This window comes from Rhinolophus sinicus, linkage group LG03 (genome assembly GCF_036562045.2).
Source record: "Rhinolophus sinicus isolate RSC01 linkage group LG03, ASM3656204v1, whole genome shotgun sequence".
NCBI classification, from domain to species: Eukaryota; Metazoa; Chordata; class Mammalia; order Chiroptera; family Rhinolophidae; genus Rhinolophus; species Rhinolophus sinicus.
Window position 1 is genome coordinate 153,087,058 of NC_133753.1, and position 22,952 is coordinate 153,110,009.

The 22,952-nt window shown below is 41.0% G+C and overlaps 1 protein-coding gene across 1 annotated transcript in view; it reads right to left on the bottom strand.

Moving 5' to 3' along the window:
• ARHGEF28 (Rho guanine nucleotide exchange factor 28) overlaps nt 1–22,952 on the bottom strand; it is a 289,872-nt gene that overhangs the window by 265,634 nt on the left and 1,286 nt on the right. The window lies entirely within an intron of this gene.

The following is a 22,952-nucleotide window of genomic DNA, read 5'->3' on the forward strand; positions in this document are numbered from 1 at the left end:
TTTCACGACCTGACCCCTCCTTCTAGTACAATGGCCTTCCTTCTACTCCTGCTACCGTAGAGAAAAGCTGGAGTTGCCTCTTACCAGATGCTAATCATTTGTTCTGCACAATAATCCATAAAGTGTTATTTCCATTTTATGGGTAAGAAAACAGACTGAGGGTCCAAGGTCACCAGCTCAAACATGGTACAGCTGCGAATTATACCCATGTCTATCTCATTCAGATCTCATTGTCTGGACCATAACACCAAACGGATTTTCCATTTCCTTCTTAGGCCCAAACTCAGCACACTGTCAGAGCCCCAAGTAGGTAATCAGACCAGGGCTAAGCTCCCGTGAAATTGTACCCCCTTCAAACTCTCGTTTTAATTCTCCTAAACATATTAGACCTAATTGTGGTATTTGTCTTTCAAAAGTACTTTGGTTTCCCTGAAGTACAGAGTTTCAGATGTCTACTATTAATTCCTCAGTACAGTAATTATTAAATAACCTTTACACCGGGTAGACCAGAACCCTATGTATACAGGTAATTTCAATTCCATCAATTAGAACACATCTCAGATTATGAATGGGCCAGATTCAAAGGCTTGTAAGTGGGTTGTTTGCAGCTCCAATACAATCCCACACTCTATGGGGGCTAGATATCCAGACCAGCCCACAAGGGTCTTTTATCTCAATATTGACCTGTAGGCATTGCCCTAAGCACCATGTTTACCATGTTTTCATAGGACAATCAGAGTTCCACTTTGGAGCCCAAAACCATACTTTCTCCTGCTACAACTCTGGTGGTGGGATTAGACACTTCTCCCTCCCCCAAGCCATAAAAACCAAGACACCCCAACTTGTGTGAGGAACAGGGCCAGTGTGAGGGCTGCCGAGGGTGGGGAGGGAGGAACTCTGAGGGCCCCACATCTGTAGTCTGACTGCCCCTTATTGCAGAGGAACTCAGGGGCTCGCCTGCGTCCCCTTCCCTGTCACCATCCGCTGGGATGGCCGCTTCCTTTACTTGCACTCCTTGGGCAGCGGAGTGACAGATTTCTGTCCCAGCTTCTCTATCACTCTGCCATTATTCCGCAAGCAAGCATACATTCCCTTCTGATGTTTTCCAGGCACTTTTCCTACTGGCAACAAATAGAAACATACAATAGCAATAACAAACAAGGGTTGGTGACCAAGTCCTAAAAGGTAGCACTAAAACAGTGCAACTAAGTAAAATTCACTTGAACTCAGGAGAACAGGTTCCAGTACAGGTCCTTGCTTTATCTTACTCACTAGAAGCACGCCCTTGGGCAAGTAATTTCATGGGTCTGAACTTGTTTCCTGATCAATAAAACAAGAGGGCTGAACTATTTTATGGCTACAGCTCCTTAATCACAAATGGCGGGTGCAGGGTCGGGAGGACTACACAATGCAAGCTCTCCCAGTACTCAGAACATGAGTATTCAGAACATGAGTGAGTCCAATACTTCTGGATCCTCCTTGCTCTACCAACACATAATCCTTGCTCCAAAAAGCCGCATCCAACCCCCCCCCACCACCGCCCACCAACTCTTTCTATTCTAGGTAAGGTATTCCTGGGCCTCTCGCTCACCCCATCCTCTCTCTGCCCAATCCTCCCACCACCAAAAGCATATCAATAAAAGAAAAGCCACAGGAGTGATATTTAGCAGGCAGGACCATATAGTGGTTTAAAAGCCCAAGATTTACATTCATATATGGGTGTCAACCCAGCTTAGTAACTTAAAAGCTTCTGACCTATCTACGCAAGCCACTTAGTCTAAAACTATTTCCTCGTCTATAAAATGATCATGCTACCTATTTCACAAGGCTGCTGCAAGGATAAATGAGTAACACACATAAAGCCCTTAGCAGGAGCCTGACCCTTGCATGCACTGTAATGTCATGATCCTGATGGTGGCAGCGATTACTGCCACTATAAACGTTATTTTCCTGAAGGATGCCACTGCCTCCTTGAAATGAGACACTTCCCCCAAAGAATGACCAGCCTAGGAAAATCCCAAGAGCCACTTCGAAGATGGGGAGGAGAGGCTTCCGTTTGCAGGTGGTGGGAGGTTGAGAGATGGGGTTAAGGGATGCTCTTCATGAAAAAAATGGAGGAGGAAACACAGTCCTGCGGACTTACCCTTCCTCTCACTGCCCTCCCTTCCTCTTACTGCCCTCCATTCTTGAGGGAGAAGAACCATTCCTGCAGCCACCTGACACTGAGGGATGCAAGACAGGCTTGTGTGAGACACAGCCTATAACATCTAGAATTTAACTTGTTTACGGAACATGCAGTCCTCTATTTAATGAGAAACTGCATTCATGTTTCATTTAATTCTAGGAACCATTAATAAGTTTCGCTTACTTGTTGACTTTTTCATATTAGTACAATATTATGTACAATATTTCACATTATAGAAAATATTAGTACAATATTATCCTCTGCCTCTGCCTTCTAGCAGCAAATATTATTTATAAGAATATTTCCTGGAAATGGTACATTTCCCCAAGAGCTGAGCAGGAACTCGCAGTGTAAGGGGTTCTATGCAAACAGTTCATCCTGTTCTTTCACAGCGCCGAGGCACCCTCCACAGAAGATTCACTGTTTCATGGAAAATGAATTTTCTGGACACTGGACATATTTTCCAAAACATAATTCATGGAACCAGAAAGCCTGCCATTATATCAGAATGTGGATGCCAACCAAAAGCATCTTTGGATGTGAGTTCATGCCAAACTTACCAAACAAATCAAAGTAAATTTATCCCAAGAATAATATAATGTCTGATGCACAGGAAAGAGGATTATCTACATCAGTGAGGAAAATCACAAGCATTTGTCTAGGAATAATACAAACAGTTGAGGAATTAAATGAAATCCCCATTCACTTTATTTATTCACTTAACATTTATCAGGTAATCAAAATTTGCCAAATCCTAGACTATGACCTAGAGAAAAGATAACTCAATCTTCACCTTAAAATGCTCAATCCCTTGGGAACAACAGACAAAAACAGATAATTACACACACACAATGTTTCATGGGCAATACCAACTCCTAGCATCAAATTGGTACGGGGCGAGTAGAGACTAGTTAAGAATGGATGTGACAGAGACTACCAGTTGACCCCAGATATCCATTCTCCCCTTCATTTAGTGGTAGGATCCTTCAGCTTTAGCTGGACACATGAGCAACAAGCTAAAGCTACACTGCCCAATATAGTAGCTGTTAGCCACATGTGACGACTGAAATGTGTCTCGTCCTCCATGTTGAAGTGATCATATTTTAGATAATACATTGGGTTAAGTACGCTGGGTTTTTTCCACCTGTTTGTTTTTAATTTAACAAGGTTCCTAGAAAATGTTACATTCCATAGGTGGCTCACATTATATTAGACAGTGCTGAGCTAAAGACTATTACCCAGCGTCCCCTGAAGTTAGATGTGGGCATATGCTAAAGTTTCAGCTAACGAGATGTGAACAGAAGCAATGCACACAATGTCTGAGTCGGGCTTTCCAGAGGAAGGAGGACGCTCTCCACAGTTTCTTTCCTATTTGTCCTGGCTGGATGCACATGAATGGTGGTGAGCCAGCAGCAACCATGCCAACGAGGACAGTGCCCTGTGGATGGCAGAGCACAGGACTGAAGGAAGGTGGTCCCTGGATAACCGGAGACCGAGCCACCCTACTCTGCAGCTTAGACTTTGACATACGAGAAATTCTTGTCTTGTTTAAGCCTCTGTTTAAGTCGCTTTAAAATACCTCAACTGTATTTGAATGAATACAGAAAGGGATAAGAAGTTTCCTAAAGAAGATAACACCTCGAAAGACCTCTTAAAGAGTAGGAGTTAGCCAGGTGAAGGAGACTGGTGTATTGAGCATTAGGGCCAGAAGCAGAAAAGAAGGCTGTTTTGGGCAAAGGAGACAAAAGAGCCAAGGCAGAGAGGACAGGGTCAGCAGGATATGTCCAGGGGGCACAACAGGAGCACAGACTTGGAGAGAGGGAGCACTGAAGGATGTGGCTGCAAAGGCCAGTCAAATGCTGGAAAGCTTTGAATGATAGGCAGAGAACCTTGAAGCTTTTTCATGAAGGAATGAGGAGCTAGGGAAAATCCTATCCCAGGAGGGATCCATTCTGTTTCCAGATGGGTCATTCTGGTGGCAGTGCAGGAAATGGCTTTCCAGAGAGCCAAGTCAACGGCAGGGAGCATGGCAGCAATCCAGATCAGGTACGATCAGGGTCTGACCTGCAGCAATGCAGCACAGAGCCAATGTGATAGAATGAAGGCCTGTTCAAAAGGTAAAGTCACCCCTCTGGTGAAAGAGAGAGAGAAGGAAAACCAGACTCTCAGGCTTCTGGCTTAGAGGACGGAGCCAACAACTAGGCAGGAGAGGCCTGAGGAGGAGCCATTTTGAGTGAATTGGGGAAGCGACAGGCTCAGTTTCAAACACACACACACCAAGTCTGAGATGTCAGCATTTGTGCCAGTCACATCATTAGCAGCTGCCCTTTGCCCAATGTTTAAATATGGTACCAGAAACAAGGATGCAGATTCCAGGTGGGCATTTCTGTAGACACCCACTGTCCACAAACATCGACGGCCCAACCCAGGGGACAGTAAATGCCAGGAGGATGGAAGGGAAGGAGAGGAAAAAAAGTAATCAAAATCACAGGAATATCAGATACTGCTGAGACTCCCCAGGCTCTTCTCAGAAAACATAAGCAGGGAACTGAAGATACACAAGACTTTTAGGGGGAAATGGAGAATAAAAAAGAGATGAAGTTATTACAAGAATTTAAGGCAAAACTTTTATTCAAAATGGCTCTATCTTAACCTCTACATTAAGTTTTATTAGTCATAATAGCACATCCAAAATGACTTAGAATACTTCATTTTTTCTAAGACATTGCCATGTTTTCTGAGGGAGTATCACACAAAGATATTAAAATTCCATTTTAAGTTTTGTTCAAAATTAAAATTAGTCAAAATAAGATTTTCAGTACTCTTAACCACTGGAGTATGCCATTTTTGCAGAAGCTTCATGTTTACTTTGCCCATTTTTTAGGAAACAACCTGAGAAGAAATTCCATCACTTCTGAATTTTGAAAAATGCTAGTGATTGAGAACCTTAATTACCTAGTGTGGGGACAGAGCCAGGAGAGCAGTTTCCAGGCTCTCGACCTCAGGTGCAAAGGTGCTGGCTCGGGTAGTAGATGGCCATCAGCTGTGACTAGTTGGCCATCAGCTGTAACCAGTTAGCCATTAGCCACTAATATAACTTCTGTGGCTATGCTAGGGGGTGGGTGGGTTGGTTGGTTGGTTGGTTGGTTGGTTGGTTGGTTGGTTGGTTGGCAGAGAAGCAGATGGCAGATTACAGATTGTGTGGCTCCTGCTTCCTGAGTCTCCAACCCAGCCACCAGCAAGAATATAGTGGTATGACTCCCCTATCTACGGTTCCATTGTTGTTCCCTTTTGGCCTCACCATATCTTGTGTTCTGGTGTGACACATGGCGCAGCGAGCAGGGTACAGTGCCAGCCACAGCTCTCTGAAGGGCGGTGCAGGAGTTTGTGCATATGAACACTCAGTCTTGGGAAGCCCGTGAGGAGCTTGTGCCGAAGAACTGGACCCCGTGGAGGAGTGGGAAGATGTGGATGGTTCTCCAACCAGCATAGGCTGGAGAAAGCAAAGGTCTTTGCGGCCGTGTGGGCTGGGAAGTGCCTGCTGAGGCAGCCCAGACGCGGGACTTGTCATCCCAGGAGGAAACGCTTGCTGAGTCCTTGGTGGAAGATACAGGTGAGGTCAAGGTCATCCCTCACCACCAGGTTGGGGAGGACTTAGAGCCCTCGCCCTGTGGAGAGGGCACACATTGTAAGGCCAATGCACAGCCCTGGCAAATGATTGTGGACTATGGGGAATTGCCTTCCATCCCTGATTTGATGGACCACTTGACTGTTTGCTTGGGAATGTACCACTGTGTTGGGGTACTGGCAGATATTTATTTACTTCCTGTGTCTCGCCCAGCCAATAGCGAGACTGTGGCGCAAGAAGACCCCTTTTTGGGTACAGGCAAATGTTTGCTTCCTGTGTCTCACCTGGCCACCAGCGAGACTGTGGTGCAGGAAGACCCATTGTTGGGTACAGGCAGATGTTCGCTTCCTGTGTCTTGACCGACCATCATGAAGAATATGTAAGCATCTTGGCTATGAGCCACTATTGTTCCAGCATGGTACCCTGAGAAACCCTGGTTGTGCCCAGAAAGTAGGTGGACATCGAGGAACACCCCCTTGGACATTACTTGAACTGGACTGAAACTTTTTCTTGTGAGCTGGGTTCCTGACACAGGGACCCTCACAGAAGACGCTAGTCGCATAGATTATGAGGCGAGACCCTGTAGTGGTGGAGTGTGGGGACAGGGCCAGGACAGCAGTTTCCAGGCTCTTGACCTCACGTGGAAAGGTACTGGTTCGGGTAGTAGATGGCCATCAGCTGTGACTAGCTGGCCATCAGCTATAACCAGTTAGCCATTAGCCACTAATATAACTGCAGTGGCTATGCTAGGGGGTTGGTTGGTTGGCAGAGAAACAGACGGCAGATTGTGGATCGTGTGACTCCTGCTTCCTGTGTCTCCAACCAGCCGCCAGCAAGAATATAGTGGTATGACTCCCCTACCTATGGCTCTGTGGGTGTTCCTTTTTGGCCTCACCATATCCTGCGTTCTTGTGTGGGGAGCAGGAGCTGAAGCCCCGCATGACACCTAATTGTGTAAACACCATTAAAAAATATGACCCTGATCAAATCACTTAACATCTCTGAGTTCCAGTTTGCTGATCTTTAAAATAAAATCTGACCCACCTTCCTACCTACTAGAATCATTGAGGATTAAATGAGATATTAAATAGAAGTCCTCTGTAAACTAAAAGGATAAACAAGTTTCCTAATACAGAAGAAACTCTGAAAGGTTTCCAAAATCTCTTTCTTGGATGCAATGGCAAGCTAATGAATAGAGAGAAAGCAATAGGAATAATTAACAATGATTTTCATGGTTTCCTAAGCATAAAAATTCATACCAGTGGAATTTAATATAGATTTCCAGGTCCTACTTGCCAACGATTCTCATTCAAGTGGTCTCAGTGCTCAGGAAAATGTCGTTCAAAATTCCCCCAGGTGGTTCTAATGACCAACTAGACTTGGGACTCTAAGCTAAAAAGCACTGTCCCAGATCACAGACCCTTTCGCGTACACTGTCACTCAGCTGGCTGGAATCTGTGGCTGTCAGTCTATCCATTCATGCAGTATTTATTGAGAACACCCAGTTTGCACCGGACACTGAGCTAGGTGCTAGGAGCCTGTGGGTCTAGTGGGGCGGATAAAAGACAACACATAGCAGTGATGACAAGGAGCAGTAAGTGCCATGACAAGGTGTACGTGGGTCTTCACAGGGCACACAGGACAAGGGTAACTGAGCCAGACCCCAGAAAAACAGGAGTTGGCCCGGCGTTTGCAGGTAGCAGGGAAGTGAAGAGAAAAAGAATGGTGGGCAGATGGAAAAGTGCGGACGCAGAAAAGCAAGGTGTGTTCAGGGAGCTCCCAGAGCTCTGTGGCAGGAGGGAAGGAGAGGGACGAATGCAGGAGCCAGACCATGAAGGGTCATGAGGACTAGTGAAGGATTCCAAGCAGAGAACTGACACCCTGGGGTTTGTATTTTAGAAACTGTACTCTGAAAGCAGAGTGGAAGATGGGCAGTGTGAGTGGCGCGAGGCAGGAGGATGCAGGCAGGTAGAGGGCGCTTGCAAACAGGGACCGTAGTTAGGAAGCCATTACAGTAATTCGGAGAAATGGGGAAGCCTGAACCACAGGAAGAATTCCACAAAAATTAACTCAGGGTCCACTAGTTTAAATGCTTCTCTATAACCGAGATTCTCACTAACTTTGCAGATAGCACATGATGGCAACATTTAGAGTGATCCAAACAGCGGCATACCTAGTATGTTTGATACCTGAAGGTCATTTAATATCCCCTCTTCTATACAACAATATTTCAGTAATAATTTTAAATGCATAATAATGACCAGAAAAGAAATGCAGTGACAAATCTTATTTTCTTGAACTACATATACATAATCACACCAGTAAAAAAGAAAAGAAAAGAAAAAGGCAAACATAAATAAAACTTTTAAATGTCTTCCACAGATACAATAAAGGCAGCTACTAAATTGTGCCAGTCATATAACACTTTTTCTTCATCTTTTAGTTCCAAAACAATTTACAATTTCAATTTGAAAGATATTATTCAAATTCAATAAAACATTCCAAATATAAAATGTTCACTTATGAAACAAAAATATTAAAAGTCACAACTCTCACTCTGTTTTACTGCTGTATGTTTTGAACACAAAAACTCCAACTGGTCACACAGAATGACAGAATTAAAGTAACTCAAATTTTCTTGGTTTTCACCATCATTTATTATCATTGCTTATTTCAAAATCTACTACTTGAATGTACTGTTAAACAGTATTACAGAACTTGGATACACAAACCGGACCTGAAGCAAAGCTGACTGATGCCAAATCTTTGTGAATTTGCTCTTAGGACAAATTTGTGTAGCACGTGTTGGGGATCAACTATATAACTGGGAGTTGTCTGAATTAAATTCCATGTTGAATACAATGTTTATTAAAGGATCAGTCATTAAAATGTGCTAATTTGAAGCTTACATAGGTATTGTTAAAATGTAACAGTGACTGCAGTCATTATTCAGAACTTAGACCAACAAAAGAACTTTGGGGGGAGAAGTAACATGAACAGACATCGTTTAGAATTGCTGGTGCATGGTGCTAGTCAAACCACACTAACTAAAATCCACGTTAAGTGTTTCTCTGCAGAAAATGTACCCCCCTTACTGTCTGCACCCTAGCCAGGCAGGGACAAGGGGAGGCATGGCCACTGCCCACCCTTGGGATGCCACTGGAAACTGAGAAGGCCCAAGGGGACAGAATCAAGGTCAATAAAAAAAAAACAAGTGCAGCGTGGTAGAAAACAGAACAAAAGCAAACAGATAAATCCTTGGGAGTGACTAAATGAAAAGTCACCTTGAAGTTCAAAACACAACACATTGAAAATGCAAACGGGCTGCTGGGATGCATAAAAAATGCTGGGAAAGAGTACAGGAATTTAGAGGTCAGAATTCTGGGTCTAGAATACTGCACTTCACCTGAATCTTTTCCTCTAGGAAATAAGGATGGCCTTGGAAGTCATGCTTAACCAAACAACATATTAGACTCTATGGAAAGAAGATTTTTAATTTCTATTTTTCATCCTGGAAAGATTCAGGATGACAAGCTATGTAAACCAGGTCCTCAAACAGGGACAAGTGTCTTACATAGCTTGTGACAAGTATAAAAGATGAGGCACTTAGTTTCATTATGAAGTCAAGTCTGAAAATGCAGCAGCAGTGAAAAGTTTTCAGTTCAGTTGATTAGAGCATAAGCTCTTCTGGTCTCTATTACATGTGGTCAAGCTGAATTTTTCCCCCTCTAAGGCTTCTGAGTGACAGAAAGTGAAGAGAGAAAGAAGTTCCACAGACCAGGGATCAATAAACTGCCGGACCTACAGCAGGCTCTCGTATCTCCTTAGTTTCCTCATCTATAACACAGAGATGATGAGGTTGCTGTAGGAATTAAAGGTAACAAGCAGGGTGCTGAACCCAGCGAAAGCAACTAACTTATGGTGACCGTCTTCATTACCATCAAACTCCAGAACTCCAAACCAAATTACACAAAGAGGCCTTTCTATAGCTGATGAAAATTTCACCAGACACTCCCTGTAACACAGCCCTCAAATGCTACCGGGACTGCGTGGATAATTAGATAAACCTTGTAAGCTTCATTTTTCCAACTTCAAAGGCATTTACACAGTGGCTTTACCTATTATGATCTATGGCCATCATGTGCTAAGCTAATTATTAAGAGAAGTCCCCATTTTCTGCCCTCCCTCTAGAAGTTCTAAAAGTGAGATTTTTTTTGTTTTTTGGGTTTTTTTAGTGTTAAAAAGCCAGATCCTTCCCAAAGAAGCATCAAAACTCAAGACCCTAGAACAGTCAATGTGTACTCAACCCAAAGTATGTCTAGTGTGGAGAATCAATAAGATACTGTGTTATTGTCAGAATTGAGCATGACTCCAAATCCAGATAAGATGAGTAAAAACGGTTCTTGACCCTGCCATCGCCTTTTCATTATAACCACCAGTCCAAGAGAAAACCGTCATTTTGTCCCTGGCTTTGAAGGATTAGAGAGATTAATGTTTCAGGCCCATGAAACTTTATTTATTCATGAAGGAGTGAGGTAAACATTTACAAACAATTTAAATGTATACTTTCCCACCAATATGAGAGAAATACTCACAAAAACCTCTTTGGGTAGTATTTTTCCTGAAAGGGGGATTCGTGGTTTAATAAAATGCTTCACTCAAGGTTTTTCTCAAGTGGCTTCATACTCTAGCTAAACAACAGAAGGAAAGGAAAACAGTCGTTTTCCAGCACATGGCCTGTCATTAGCCCCTTGTCTTACACAACAGGCCTCTGAGGCTTCTCTCCCCTAATCTGAATTGGCTCCACGTTTTTCTTCCACGTTATTGAACGCAGATGTGCTAAATTAAAAAGATGTAGGCGCTGTCATTGTACCAATTGATCATGTTCACTGCTTTTCCACATGTACGTTTACAGCAATAGCAAGTTTATGCCATAAATAACTTTTGACAAATGGAGCTATAATTTTTTTAGGTTTTGGTTTTATATTTACATATCATTTAAACTTTCCAAAGTATATCCACCTTTAACTTCATTTGATTGGCAAACCACCTAGTTTTCTCTAGAAGGCTGGTATCATCCCTATGTCATAGATGAGGAAACTGGAAGTGCAAAACATTTATCTAAAGTTCAACTGGGTCTGCACCCCAATTTCAAGTTTGATTTTGAGACTCTAAGTGAGAGCAACTGCATTTTAAGCAAATGTGACCTGTTAATAAATCTTTAGGTGACAGAGAATTTTTTTCTAATTTTTGTTAACATTAGTAATACAGAAGAAAGTTCTGCTTAAACAGACTAAATGATCATTTGACCTCTGCTGGCTGAAATTTTCTTTGGCACTATAAACACCAAAGCTCTGCCAAACTAATTGCGAGTTAAATGGCATTCTGATCTAAGGCACACAAAATATCTTTAACAAGGCTGTTTAGTTTTATTAGTGGCTTTTCATATCATGCATGCAACTATTTGTATACACAGGGTGCCAAAAAAATGTATACACATTTTAAAAAAGGAAATAACTGTATTAAACTCCTAATACTCAATATATACCAATAACAAAAGATGACTACAAGTCACGTTTGACTTCTGCAATTACAAGAGGCGCTCAAAGTGGTTACCATCAGCGTCCAGACATTTCTGATGACTGCAAACTATTGCTTGAGCAACGCTGACCAAAGTGTCCACTTGAATACATTTTTTGGCACCCCCGGTATTGCTCATGGATTCACAGAAGGTGATCAATGAGAACGGGGGTATGAGTGTCACTTATGGACATGTGGCTAGGTGCCTGCCTGATCCCTGCAAAAGAAATGAAGAGAAGGATCCAAGGAAGAGAGTTGTACTGAGGGGCAGGAGCCTGGGCCAGAGTGCAGAGTGTCCACCTAGGTACCACTCACCGCCCCTTGTCACTGTGTATGTTGTAGGGCCAGTGTCCTAGACTTGCCATTTCCAAAAGTACTAGCTATTTCTTATGTATGCATCTCCTTCACCATATTCTGGTTTGGACATTCAGCCCTGCTAATAAGATACAATATGAAAATAGAACACTGACTTTATTAACATTTATTACGTGATTGAGCGGTTTGCCAATAAATGGCATTTTTTTCACACAATTTGTTATTCCTAAATAAGAAAATAAAAGAGCACAAATATGAAGAAACAATGTAGAAAATTAATTTCCTAAGCACCATTAGAAGTTTATACTGATGTGTATAAAAGGAACGCCTGAATTTGCACAAACGTCAACCCCTACAAGCATGCCTTCTTAAAAGTTTGTTTGTAGCCTTCAGTGTTACATGGGATACACTGCAGTGTTACATGGGATACACTGCAAAGTCTCGCTATCTACACTTCGTAATGCCACATTACAAGAAAAGAAAGATTGCCGATGGAAGAAACCACTGTCACTTTTATTTAAAAGCAATTACCTGCTGCCTACTTGTACTTAAAATGCAATAACTCTATGTTCAATAAAGCATATAAAGACTATAAACCATCAACTTATCCTAGCAAAGCAAGCAGTTAGTTAATCATTAGATTTAAGTCACACGAAATATATATGTCAGGCAGACTACAAAAAGTGCTATAGCTGATAACTCACTGATAAAAATCAACACAATTTACAAAAGTGTTTTTTCTTGTGTAACGAAATGTACGTAAATTTAGTTATTATATGTGTTTACTACTCAGAAATACACTGACCCAAATATCCAAAGGCAAATACATGAATGTTCCCAACAGCTGTGCAAGGTACTGAACTAATTAAGAATTCTTGTTTGCACACATCCATGTAATTCCTTAATTTTGAAAAAGGAGATGTTTTCTGCACCCACTTCCACCAGACGATGCTACGGGCCAAGAAAGTTTGCTTCGTAGGCTGACCCCGCCTCCCTGCCAGTGCCCCCAACTCTGAGCACCTTCGAGCTCTAACCCAACACTTCCCCTAGCAGCTGCCACCTCGCTGCCCTGTGAGGGGTGACCTGTGTGTCCACTCCTCCGTCAGTGGCTGTGGAAACTTCATTTCAGATTGCCTCGTATAGCACCTTGCTTATAATAGCGACCAATATTTTATTTTTTAATGTGTTTTATTTCAAGGTAGCTCATTTAAAAACTTGTGTTCAATTGTATACATATGAAATAGAAAATGGAAATTCCCTCTCATCTCTCCATAGATGACTACATGAACAATAATACTTCATGTACATCTGGCCTTTGATCGGGTCTGTCAACAGGCACGTCTTGACACCTACTTTATAAAATCCTACGTGCTGGAGCCAAGATCGGCTCGCCAGAAAGAGGCATCCTGGCTGGACGTCACTGGTCTCCAAAATAGCTACTCATTCTCTCTGCTCTGCAACAAGCCTTAAATTCAACACAAACAAAAATAGGCCAGCTGCTCTAAAGAAGGAAACAAAGGAAAAGGAACTGTGAAAGTGTACCAGTAGGGAAATCAACCACATATTTGGAATTCTATGGGAATAAGTTAGCAAGAAGAAAACAGGCACCTGGCAGGAAAAAATTTTAAGGAAATTATTGAGATGTGATACACTTCCTGTCAAAACAACACATGAGGTGGTGATTCATTTGATTAGTATCTTCTAAATTCTATGCGACTTTAAACGCTCCATAAGTTTAGTAAAATTCAATTGTGGCACAGAGGGATTTTATTTTTTTAATTTTTAAGTAATAAGCTGTTCAAATGATCCTGTGCCCCCAAATAAATAAATAACTGGCATGTACTCACCATATTTACAACTGCACCCTTCAATGTCTCTAAGGCAAGATAAAGCACTATCATTTGCCTGCCCACGTTTAGCTTTAGCGAAAGCTGTGGCCCTCAATGCAATTCAGAGCTGTGGAGGGCTCAGCCCTGAACTGGAGGGCTGCCCCAACAACAGAAACTTTAGAATCAGTTCGCTCTCGACAAGTCCAGCGGAACACCAAGACTTTGACCAAATATCTCCAGAATTCTGTGAGATTAGATACTTGAGAGTGAAAACATAGTTAGAAAAATTATATCTACAAAGCCAGGTTTTTCTATACAAATTTAAGACGAAACATCCTTACAAACAGTGCCAAAGCAAATTGAAATACAAAAGAATAGTCTTTTCTGTTTGATAATATCGAAGTTTCTCTCTCCTGCCAAATAGTTGCTATGTTTAATTTATTTATAAGCCAAGATTTAAAAAGAGTCTTTAACATTACTGGCGACAATTATGTAATTTTAATACAAAAAAAAGTTTTAAAGCAAGTGCAAGAGTTTGTGGTTGAATTTGATATCTGAAAGATATTCACTACAATTATATTTATGGACTGAGATGAAGTATCCAGATTTTCATTAAACTGTCCATTGCTTAAATTCACTTCTGTTTTTATACCATCACTGAAGCAAATACATATTTACAATATAGGTTGTATTTAGGACACTAGAACAACTGAAAAACACACACACAAAAACTGGACAATCCTTTGATTCGTATAATACTGGGTATGGCTCCCAGAAAAATGCCTTCACTCAGGCTGCCAAGAATACCCTGCCCCACACCATCTCCACATCACAATATATTTATTTATTTTCACGGCTGCTGATTTAGCAGCACTGAGAGTTCCTCAAAAGCTTCTCCCCTTCCTCTTATCTCTAAGCCTCCAGCACCCAGAATATGCTTGCCTCATAGCAATTACTAGCTAAACTCAACGAAGGCTCAAAACTCAAACAGAACTCTCAAACTCTCTGGGATGGAGATGCTTTGGAAAGAACTCCTGGATAAGAGGGTTTAGAGCCCTTACACCCAGAAGTAAAAGCCCAAACACAATAATGCTTAATGTCCAAATCACCTATATAACAAGATGTCTTTATCTTGAGGTTCTATGAGAAGTGGAGGGATGGCATGCCTTATAATGTCATCTCTTTTATGAGCACAAGTTTGTTTTCTTTCATATTACTAGTCAGGAGCTACATGAAATACTAGAGGTTTCAGAAATTAGCTACTCTTTTAGGAAAAACATTGTAAATCAAACAGAAGAGAAATCACCAAATTTCTTGAGAAAAGGGGAGGTGAGACAGAGGGTGAGTAAAGAAGCGAAGAGGGAGGGGAAAGAAAAGAGAGTACCCCTATAAACCGTATTTTTGCTAAATCTAGACATTTATCAAAAATTCCATAAATTTCAGGGCACAGTCTCCACCCAGCCTAAATGGAGGTAGGTACAGTAAGTTCCATCTGCTAAAATGAAATTAATACCATTTTCAGTCATCTTTGAATTCAATTAAAAATAATTACAAGATGATTACTGGCTGATTCCACCTCACTGCTCATGAAGCATTCAGACAACAGTAATAGGAGCTGCCATCACAGGGAAATCTCAGGGTATGAGCAATCATTTCTCCCCGTAAAGACACAACACTAAAGCAGCGTCTTCAAATCCAGCTTCTTGAACAATTTAGATGTTGCCAGTCAAATGTCTGAAAGAACTCTGGGTACCAAGAATTATGCTAATAATCCAAGAAAGGGTTAAGACATCATGCTTATCTCCATGGAAACACAGAACTTGAGAGATGGCACACACGTGGAGAAGGGCTTGGCCCAACCTTTGGGTTTCAAATGAAGTCACCAGAGCCCAGAGAGGTGACACGGCTCACCTGCTATGTCAGTCACAGTGCTAAAATTTCAACCCAAATTCTGCTTCTGGTTCAACTTTTGCAACACCCAAATTGTCTTTTAAAAACTTTCTTATTGAACTTAGTCAAATGGTAGTACAAATAAGAATAATTAATTGAACACTATCATTTTTAAAATGAAAGGCGCGAAACACCAATGATGTCCAACTCCCACTAAAAAAAAAACTATTCTTAAATTCACTTAAATCCAGACATCTTGTCTGCTTCTACTAATTTCTGCTGTTGCTTATGCACAAAGATGCTGTAACAGCCAGTGAACATAAAGCTTCCTACTATGAATGTGAAAGGGGGAAAAAAAGCTTATTCCTATTTTTAATAAAAAAGACCTTCTAATAAACCAATACCCAAATTACATTTGGCATTCCTATTAAGATGAGATTTTATTTAAACTGTTCATGTCAAGCAGAATTTCCCTAGCACAGCCCCATTTTTGTGAGTCAAGTGAAAAGTTAATTTGGGACTTTCTGCAGATATGAAGATAAACTAGAGCATTCACGTCTATTGCAAAACAACCTCAGGTATCTACATGTGAAATCTATTTCACCTTAAGATTTTCAAGTGGTTTTATAAGACTGAAAATCAAGGACATGAAACCTTAACAATTTGTTTCATAACAACTGTCTCGTAACAATTTTTGTTCAAATTAGAACCTTCTTAACTAACGATCAAGGAATAATTAGAATTCTCATGACTGAGATTTTAAAGTCTTGACACTTTTTTATATTCAATAAGCAAGCTATCAATATTTCTGGTTAATAAATGGTAGAAAAATGCATAAGTATTTTATATAACAACTCAGTGTAATAAGAAACATGCAATTTAAGAGAAGTACCTATTCTATTTTCTTCCTCCTAAGAATCCATCAATTAAAAACCTATTAAATCATCAGTAATAGGTTTTGAGTGTTACCCCTTACCACCAAGAAGGGGGAGTGGCCAACTGGAAACTGGCGAAGTCAGTAGGGATGTGATAACTGGTATAAAGGCAACTTCCAGAAATCCATCCCCTGAGAACTTTTGAGAAGTTGCAACGCCGGCAATTCATGAAAGGCAGCACTCGAGTTAGATGAGCTGCTCCTTATGCATAAAGGTTCTCTCCCACCACTCCCTTCCATCCAAATTCCATTTCCATCAGAATTTATTAACAGTCAATGAAATCACTACCCAAAGAGATCATCACTTCATTGAAATAATCAAAGACGTCCCATTTGGAAAGGATAGGAAAGAATCCATTGAGATTTCCCAACTATAATCCACCAGGAGCTGTGGAGAATGACAGGATTCAAATACAGGAGACAGGCACATGTCATTCAATTTCCAATAACAAATCTATAGTAGATTCTACATACTATACGCAGAAGGAGCTTCATGCTGATTCTAACAAGATTCTAGAGCAGAATGTGAAAGGGCTGATGTCTGAGTACCTCAAAGAGGAAGCAGTGGCTACCTGGATCCAATGTGGGTTCCCCAAGAATAAGTCACTTGAGAATAACCTCATTCGGTGTGGGGTTACTAATACTGGTAACTCCATAGAGTAAAGGTACAGATTTGGTAGACAGTGTATATCCTGACGACAAGATGGAAGACTAAGAATCAGATGCTAGCACAAATAAGAATTAATTGAACAACACTACCTGAAATTGATAAAGCATCGATTTGAAATGAAGTTTGCATAGGTGCACCAAATTGCTCTGCCCTAGGTCTCAGCCTAGGTAATAGTTTTATTACTTCCTTAAGGATTAAAGAAATAGATATTAAATCTATGGAACAAAAAAAGCGTAGTGAACATGGTAAGTTTACAGATAAACAATCTAAAAGACTTTGAAAGGCTAGAACAAATGGTCACATACAGGAAAATAAATTTAGAGAGAAATATTAGTTTTATTCAGGGAACAAAGAAGCCAATGCACAAGTCCATGAATGAGGAGACGGGGTTCAGCAGCAACATGTCTAAAAACAAACTTGGTGATTCTGAGATAACTTGAACATCAAGAGTCAATAACCCTGTTTAGAAGTACCAGAGTAGGAAAGCCATTGTCTGAGAAATTATTCTATCCCAGGTTCTACGCTAAGCACTTTACATAGACTATCTTATTGAGTCCTTATAACAGCCCTATGAGAGAAATAGGTAAAAACTGGGACTAAAAGTTTGTTACTTGCCCAAGACAAGGTAGAAACTAGCAGTCTCCCCCAAGTCCCTTATTGGCAGCTGGCAATCTTAACCACAAGAAAACATCACCATTAGCCTTTGCAGGGATGCTATAAACCAGAAGGACGTGTCATGACAGTTAAGCAAAATAACTAACCAACCAACATATGTATATTCTACATTGAGCACCCTACAAAGTAGGCTAAATCAGGGTCCTCGCCATCAATGGGCTTATAGCCAGGTTTGGAAAGGTAAGATTTAAACACAGCAGCATATAATGAACCCAGAAGCAGGTGGAAAGTGCTAAATGAGCGGTACCAGTAAAAGGATAATAGTTCAGAAAGGAAAAAGCTCAGTTACTACTCAGTTGGTCAAAGATTTCAAAGATGGTTTGAGCTTGTTCAAGGACTGGAATATAGGCATGCCTCATTTTATTGTGCTTCAGAGATGTTGATAGGTGGGGTTTTTTGTTTGTTTGATTTGGGTTTTTGTTTGTTTGTTTGTTTTTAAACAAATTGAAGGCAAGACCCTCCACCAGCCAAAAGATTACAACTCAGTTTATTGTGGTGGCCTGGAACCAAACCTGCAGTACTGTGTTTCCCCGAAAATAAGACCTAGCCGGACCATCCGCTCTAATACGACTTTTGGAGCAAAAAATAATATAAGACCCGGTATAATATAATATAATATCGGGTCTTATATTAATTTTTGCTCCAAAAGACGCATTAGAGCTGATGGTCCAGCTAGGTCTTATTTTCAGGGAAGCACAGTAGCTCTGAGGTCTGCCACTATATTTCAGCTAGTGAAGAAGAGGAGCCTATCATGAACAAAGTCAAAGAAGTTAGAAAGTACAGAGCATGTTCCATTAGGCAATTACCAGTCCTGACTGATGGAAGTGGAGGGCTCACAAGAGGAGGCAGCAGGGGACAGGTGAGTGCCCACAGCATAAAGAAACACCATGAGAAAATGCAGGCATTACCCTTTCAGATGTAGAATGCCAGAAACACCTAAAGGCTGGGGAAGTAGATGGCAAAGCCAGCTATATTACCATTCTAAAAAAGTATGTCAGGCCCACCTCAGAGATGCTCAGGTGATTCCCATGAACAGGGAAGCTTGGAATCCTGGGCTAGGGGTTCAAATGACCCATAATCTCACTCATCACTGAGCACCCCCTACCTTTGAAACTCTAACACCTAGTCATTCAGTAAACCAGAAGGCTGGTAGGACAAGAAAAGGCTATTGACAAAGAACCAGGTGAGAATGCACAGACAATAAACAAGGGTAATTAGGGGAAAGACAGAAATTTACCCCAGAGGGACTTTGCCTGAATCGCCCAGCCCAATGAAAACCTCTTGCTCTTCAGTCAGGCTCAGAAGTCCTTACTAAGACCTCCTTTGCTCCAAATCCTTTTAGTTTCCGCTTCCCTGTGAAGGCTCATGGTGATGTTTTCCTGTGTATCGGGTGTAGAAATTTTTATCATGAAATTCCGAAATAATCATCCCACTTTTCTTTCCTCTTCCCAGAGCCACCCTGCCCCCTCTTCTCATGGGGGGCTCCTCAGAGCAGAGGGAGCAGGGTAGCTTGTGACCCGCACGCATGGGATCCTGACTTGCATTTCTGAAATCTCTCTGGACTAAGTCTGGGAAGATAACCCAGTCATTTCAACCTGATGACTGGCTGGTGGTCAAGGTAAATTAACAGAGTAATAGTTCATAATCCCTTCAAATGCTTACTGACTGCCCACTGCCAGCACAGTACCAAGCCTGTGGAAAGTATATTCCTGGCAGTGTTGCCCAAGACAGGAAAGGCTGAACTGACCAATGCCCTCCTCACTTTGAAAGTTCATGACGGTATAGAATGTAGAACTGGCAGGTTCTTAGAGACCATCAAGTCTACTGCTTTCCCTTTTACCAGATGAGGAAATTGAGACCCAGAGAGGGCTCATACTCCCTCAAGGTTACACAGCTGAGAGGTCGCTGGCTGTCTCCATGCCAGCCTCAAACTCTCAGCCTAGGGTGCTTTCCCCTGAGGTCACACTGCCGTCTCACTGCCTTCTGAAACCTGGGAATCCTGCTGAAGCTACTTTTTTTAAATGTCTCTTTTCCATTTGTTACAAATATAACCACCAACATTTTCTGACACTTACGCTCTGCCAAGCGCTACTAGAAGGGCTCTCTATAAATTTACTCATTGTATTCTCACAACCACCCAAGGGGACAGGTTACAATGATTATCCCCATTTCACAAATGGGAAATGCGAAGTAGAGAGAAGTCACACAGCCAGGACAGAGCTGAGGCTGTCTAACGAGACGGTCTGGCTCCAGAATCACCACTCTTAACCACTTCGTTATGGCGCATGACAGATAATTTCTTTAAAGTGATGGAAGAAAAGGAGAAAGCCTTAAGCACAAACGGCATGATTACTGATGTTTGATAATGAATTGAGAAGTTAAACCATAAATTCCATTAATATACGTCATATCTCTTGATCATCTATTTATTACGTTAAGGGAATGTCTGTGCATACTTGAAGGAAATATATAAAGTATATTAATATTTTAAGCATTTTTAAAGGGCAAAATGATCACGTGCATACCAAACAAAGCCTGCCAGTTGAAATAGGCAGAATGTTATTTGAGCACTGGTTTTAGAAGGGTCTCTTCTGGACATGCTACTATGGAAAGTGAAGGTGTCACTGCCGATTTCCACCTGTGTTGTCCTTCCCTCATGGATGCAAGATGTTTTCTCTACTATTAAAGGAACATTACTTTTACATGAACTTTCTACAGAAATCCAACCTCAAGTTGGTAATTGAGGAAAAAATTAAATGAAAATAGGAGAAGGCATCTCTGAAGATTAATAAAAATATATCTGGTAAAAGTGTTCAAAACTAAGATCACTGAAACAAATGACCAATATTCAATTATATTACTTTTTTACTTTCCTTCATATTAAAAAATGATGTCAAATCTCATTATCTTGGTTATGCAGGAGAAGAAGTCCAGGAGCAGTAATGGTAGAAATAAACAAATTATAATTGTGCCTCAGATAGAATTTCAAGGGAAAAATTACAGTCAATTAAGAAGATGTACTATCACATAAAAAAGTTACATGACATTTTGCCAGCCAAATATCTTCGTGTCAAATATTCAAAAGCCCACTCAAAATGCAACAGATCCTAAAAACTCTAAAATCACAAAAGTATTACCTTAGACATGAAGTCCACAGTGCAGAGAATCAAAGCAAAAAAGAGTGCCAGGCACATAGTAGGGCCTCAATTAATATTTGCTGAACAAATATAAATGAGAAAAAATGTTCATAGAAAGAGGAGCATGATATGACTGTCAAAGTGGCTAAACAGCAGAGTAACAATGCTTTGAGCTTTTGGGAACTTTTAATACCAGGATAAATAACAAAAGAACTAAGGATTGTAGATACTGCGCAAAATGACAGATCAACATTCAATCAGGGCAAAATGCTTAGTGGTATAGGACCTGACTTGCACTTCTTAAGAAAAATAGCGCTAAGCCCAGCTTTGCCTGAGTAAGGGATCTGGACCATACAGGGCGGAATATTTACAGGACAATCCTAAAACGGCAAAATTCCCTGAATTTGGTGCATTTCAAATAGAACACTTTGTAATTTAGAACTCTTCACAGGAGTTGCTTGGCTTGACTCATCTCTTCATGACAAATCTTATTTAAGGTTACAGGGGGGGAAAAATCCTATCGCTTCTCTGCTCCATTAAAGCAACATAAATATAAATGCAATTAGACAAAACTACATAAACCAGATCTGTCATATCTGATCAGTAGATTAGAGCATAATAAAATTACAGTCAGCCTGGGAGTAGTTTGGGATCTGGGCAGTGCCATCCAGCCATGCCCCAATCATAAACGGTTTTCCAACATTTATACAATAAATCTTTTCTGGGGAGTCAGCACTAGGTCATAAATTCTGGCAGGACTTAAAGTTAGAGCTTAAATACCAACATAGTAGTTACCAGTTTTGTACAGAATGTTTAACATAAAAGTAATATTAGATTCCACTATTTGCTTTAATACCTATTTAGAACACATTTCCTTTTCTCACATGGCATATACTAAAGGAGGTCATGTATCAGAGCTCACCTGAAAATCCTGCCCAATTTAAGTCTTAGCCACAACAGTAGTTTCTTATAAGAGCACAATGAGAAAATATTCCAAACTCTTCTGCAGTAGTCACACGATTTTTTAAAAAGGTGCGAAACCCAAGTGAGGCCCCTGATGAAATTTCATAGAATCTTAGTTACCAACGACAGACACACTCATCTTATTGCACTTCACTTTATTGCATTTCACAGATGTTGCATTTTTGTTGTTGTTGTTGTTGTTGTTTTACAAACTGAAGGCAACACCCTCCACCAGCAAAAAGATTATGACTCAGTTTATTGTGATTCGTGCTTTATTGTGGCGTTCTGAAACCTAACCCAAAATATCTCGAAGGTATGCCTATACTGTTTTCCTCTTCACGTGTTTCTAAACTGCTTAAAGGACAGGACAGGTGCTTCAAAGGAAAGTCTAAAGACACACCTGTTACATAACTTGTTCTTGGTTAGTCAGGTTTTGATAAAGAGGAAAATACAGTCAAAAGCAGGGCAAACACTGATTCTCTGTTCTCCAATTGTCCCATTAGCCAGGACATTTGCCTGAGTCACTCACCCAGTAGCTACCTCTGTGCCTCCATTTCCCTATCCACTAAATAATGAGGTCGATGCTATGAAAATTCCTCTTTGATCAAAGTTAATGACACAATCACACAGAAAGTAAGTCCACATCAAAATGTTACATTGAAATACTACGTTGTATAAGAAAATTCCAAAGTATTCATTTCTTTTCCTCCAAATATTCCAAAGGAGTTAGCTTGGCCATTAATTAAGATTAGGCAAATACCTATGTGCTTTAAGAATGTGTATACAAAAACCCAGGACAGATATATATAAAAAGTTTCCCAGGTAAAGTTATCGCTCTGCTTGGATCCTCGTGTGCAAAGAGCAACTCACAGAAGCTAACTAGGACAGGTCTTGATTTCGCTTTTGTTGTGAAAACAGGATTTGCTTCCCTGACAGCTTTAGGGCCTAGGAACAACTAGATGAGAAAGCTTCAGAAAACCAGGGAGCCCGTGCGACCCCCAATGATCAGTGCTTTCTAAACGTCTTCTCCATATTTCTCACTCAACTGGCGCGGGTGTGGTGGTGAACTTGTATAATTCCAGGTCTGCGGAGATTTGTAAAAACCCAGGCAGGGGTCAATGAGGCTGCGCAAACACAGATGTTGCA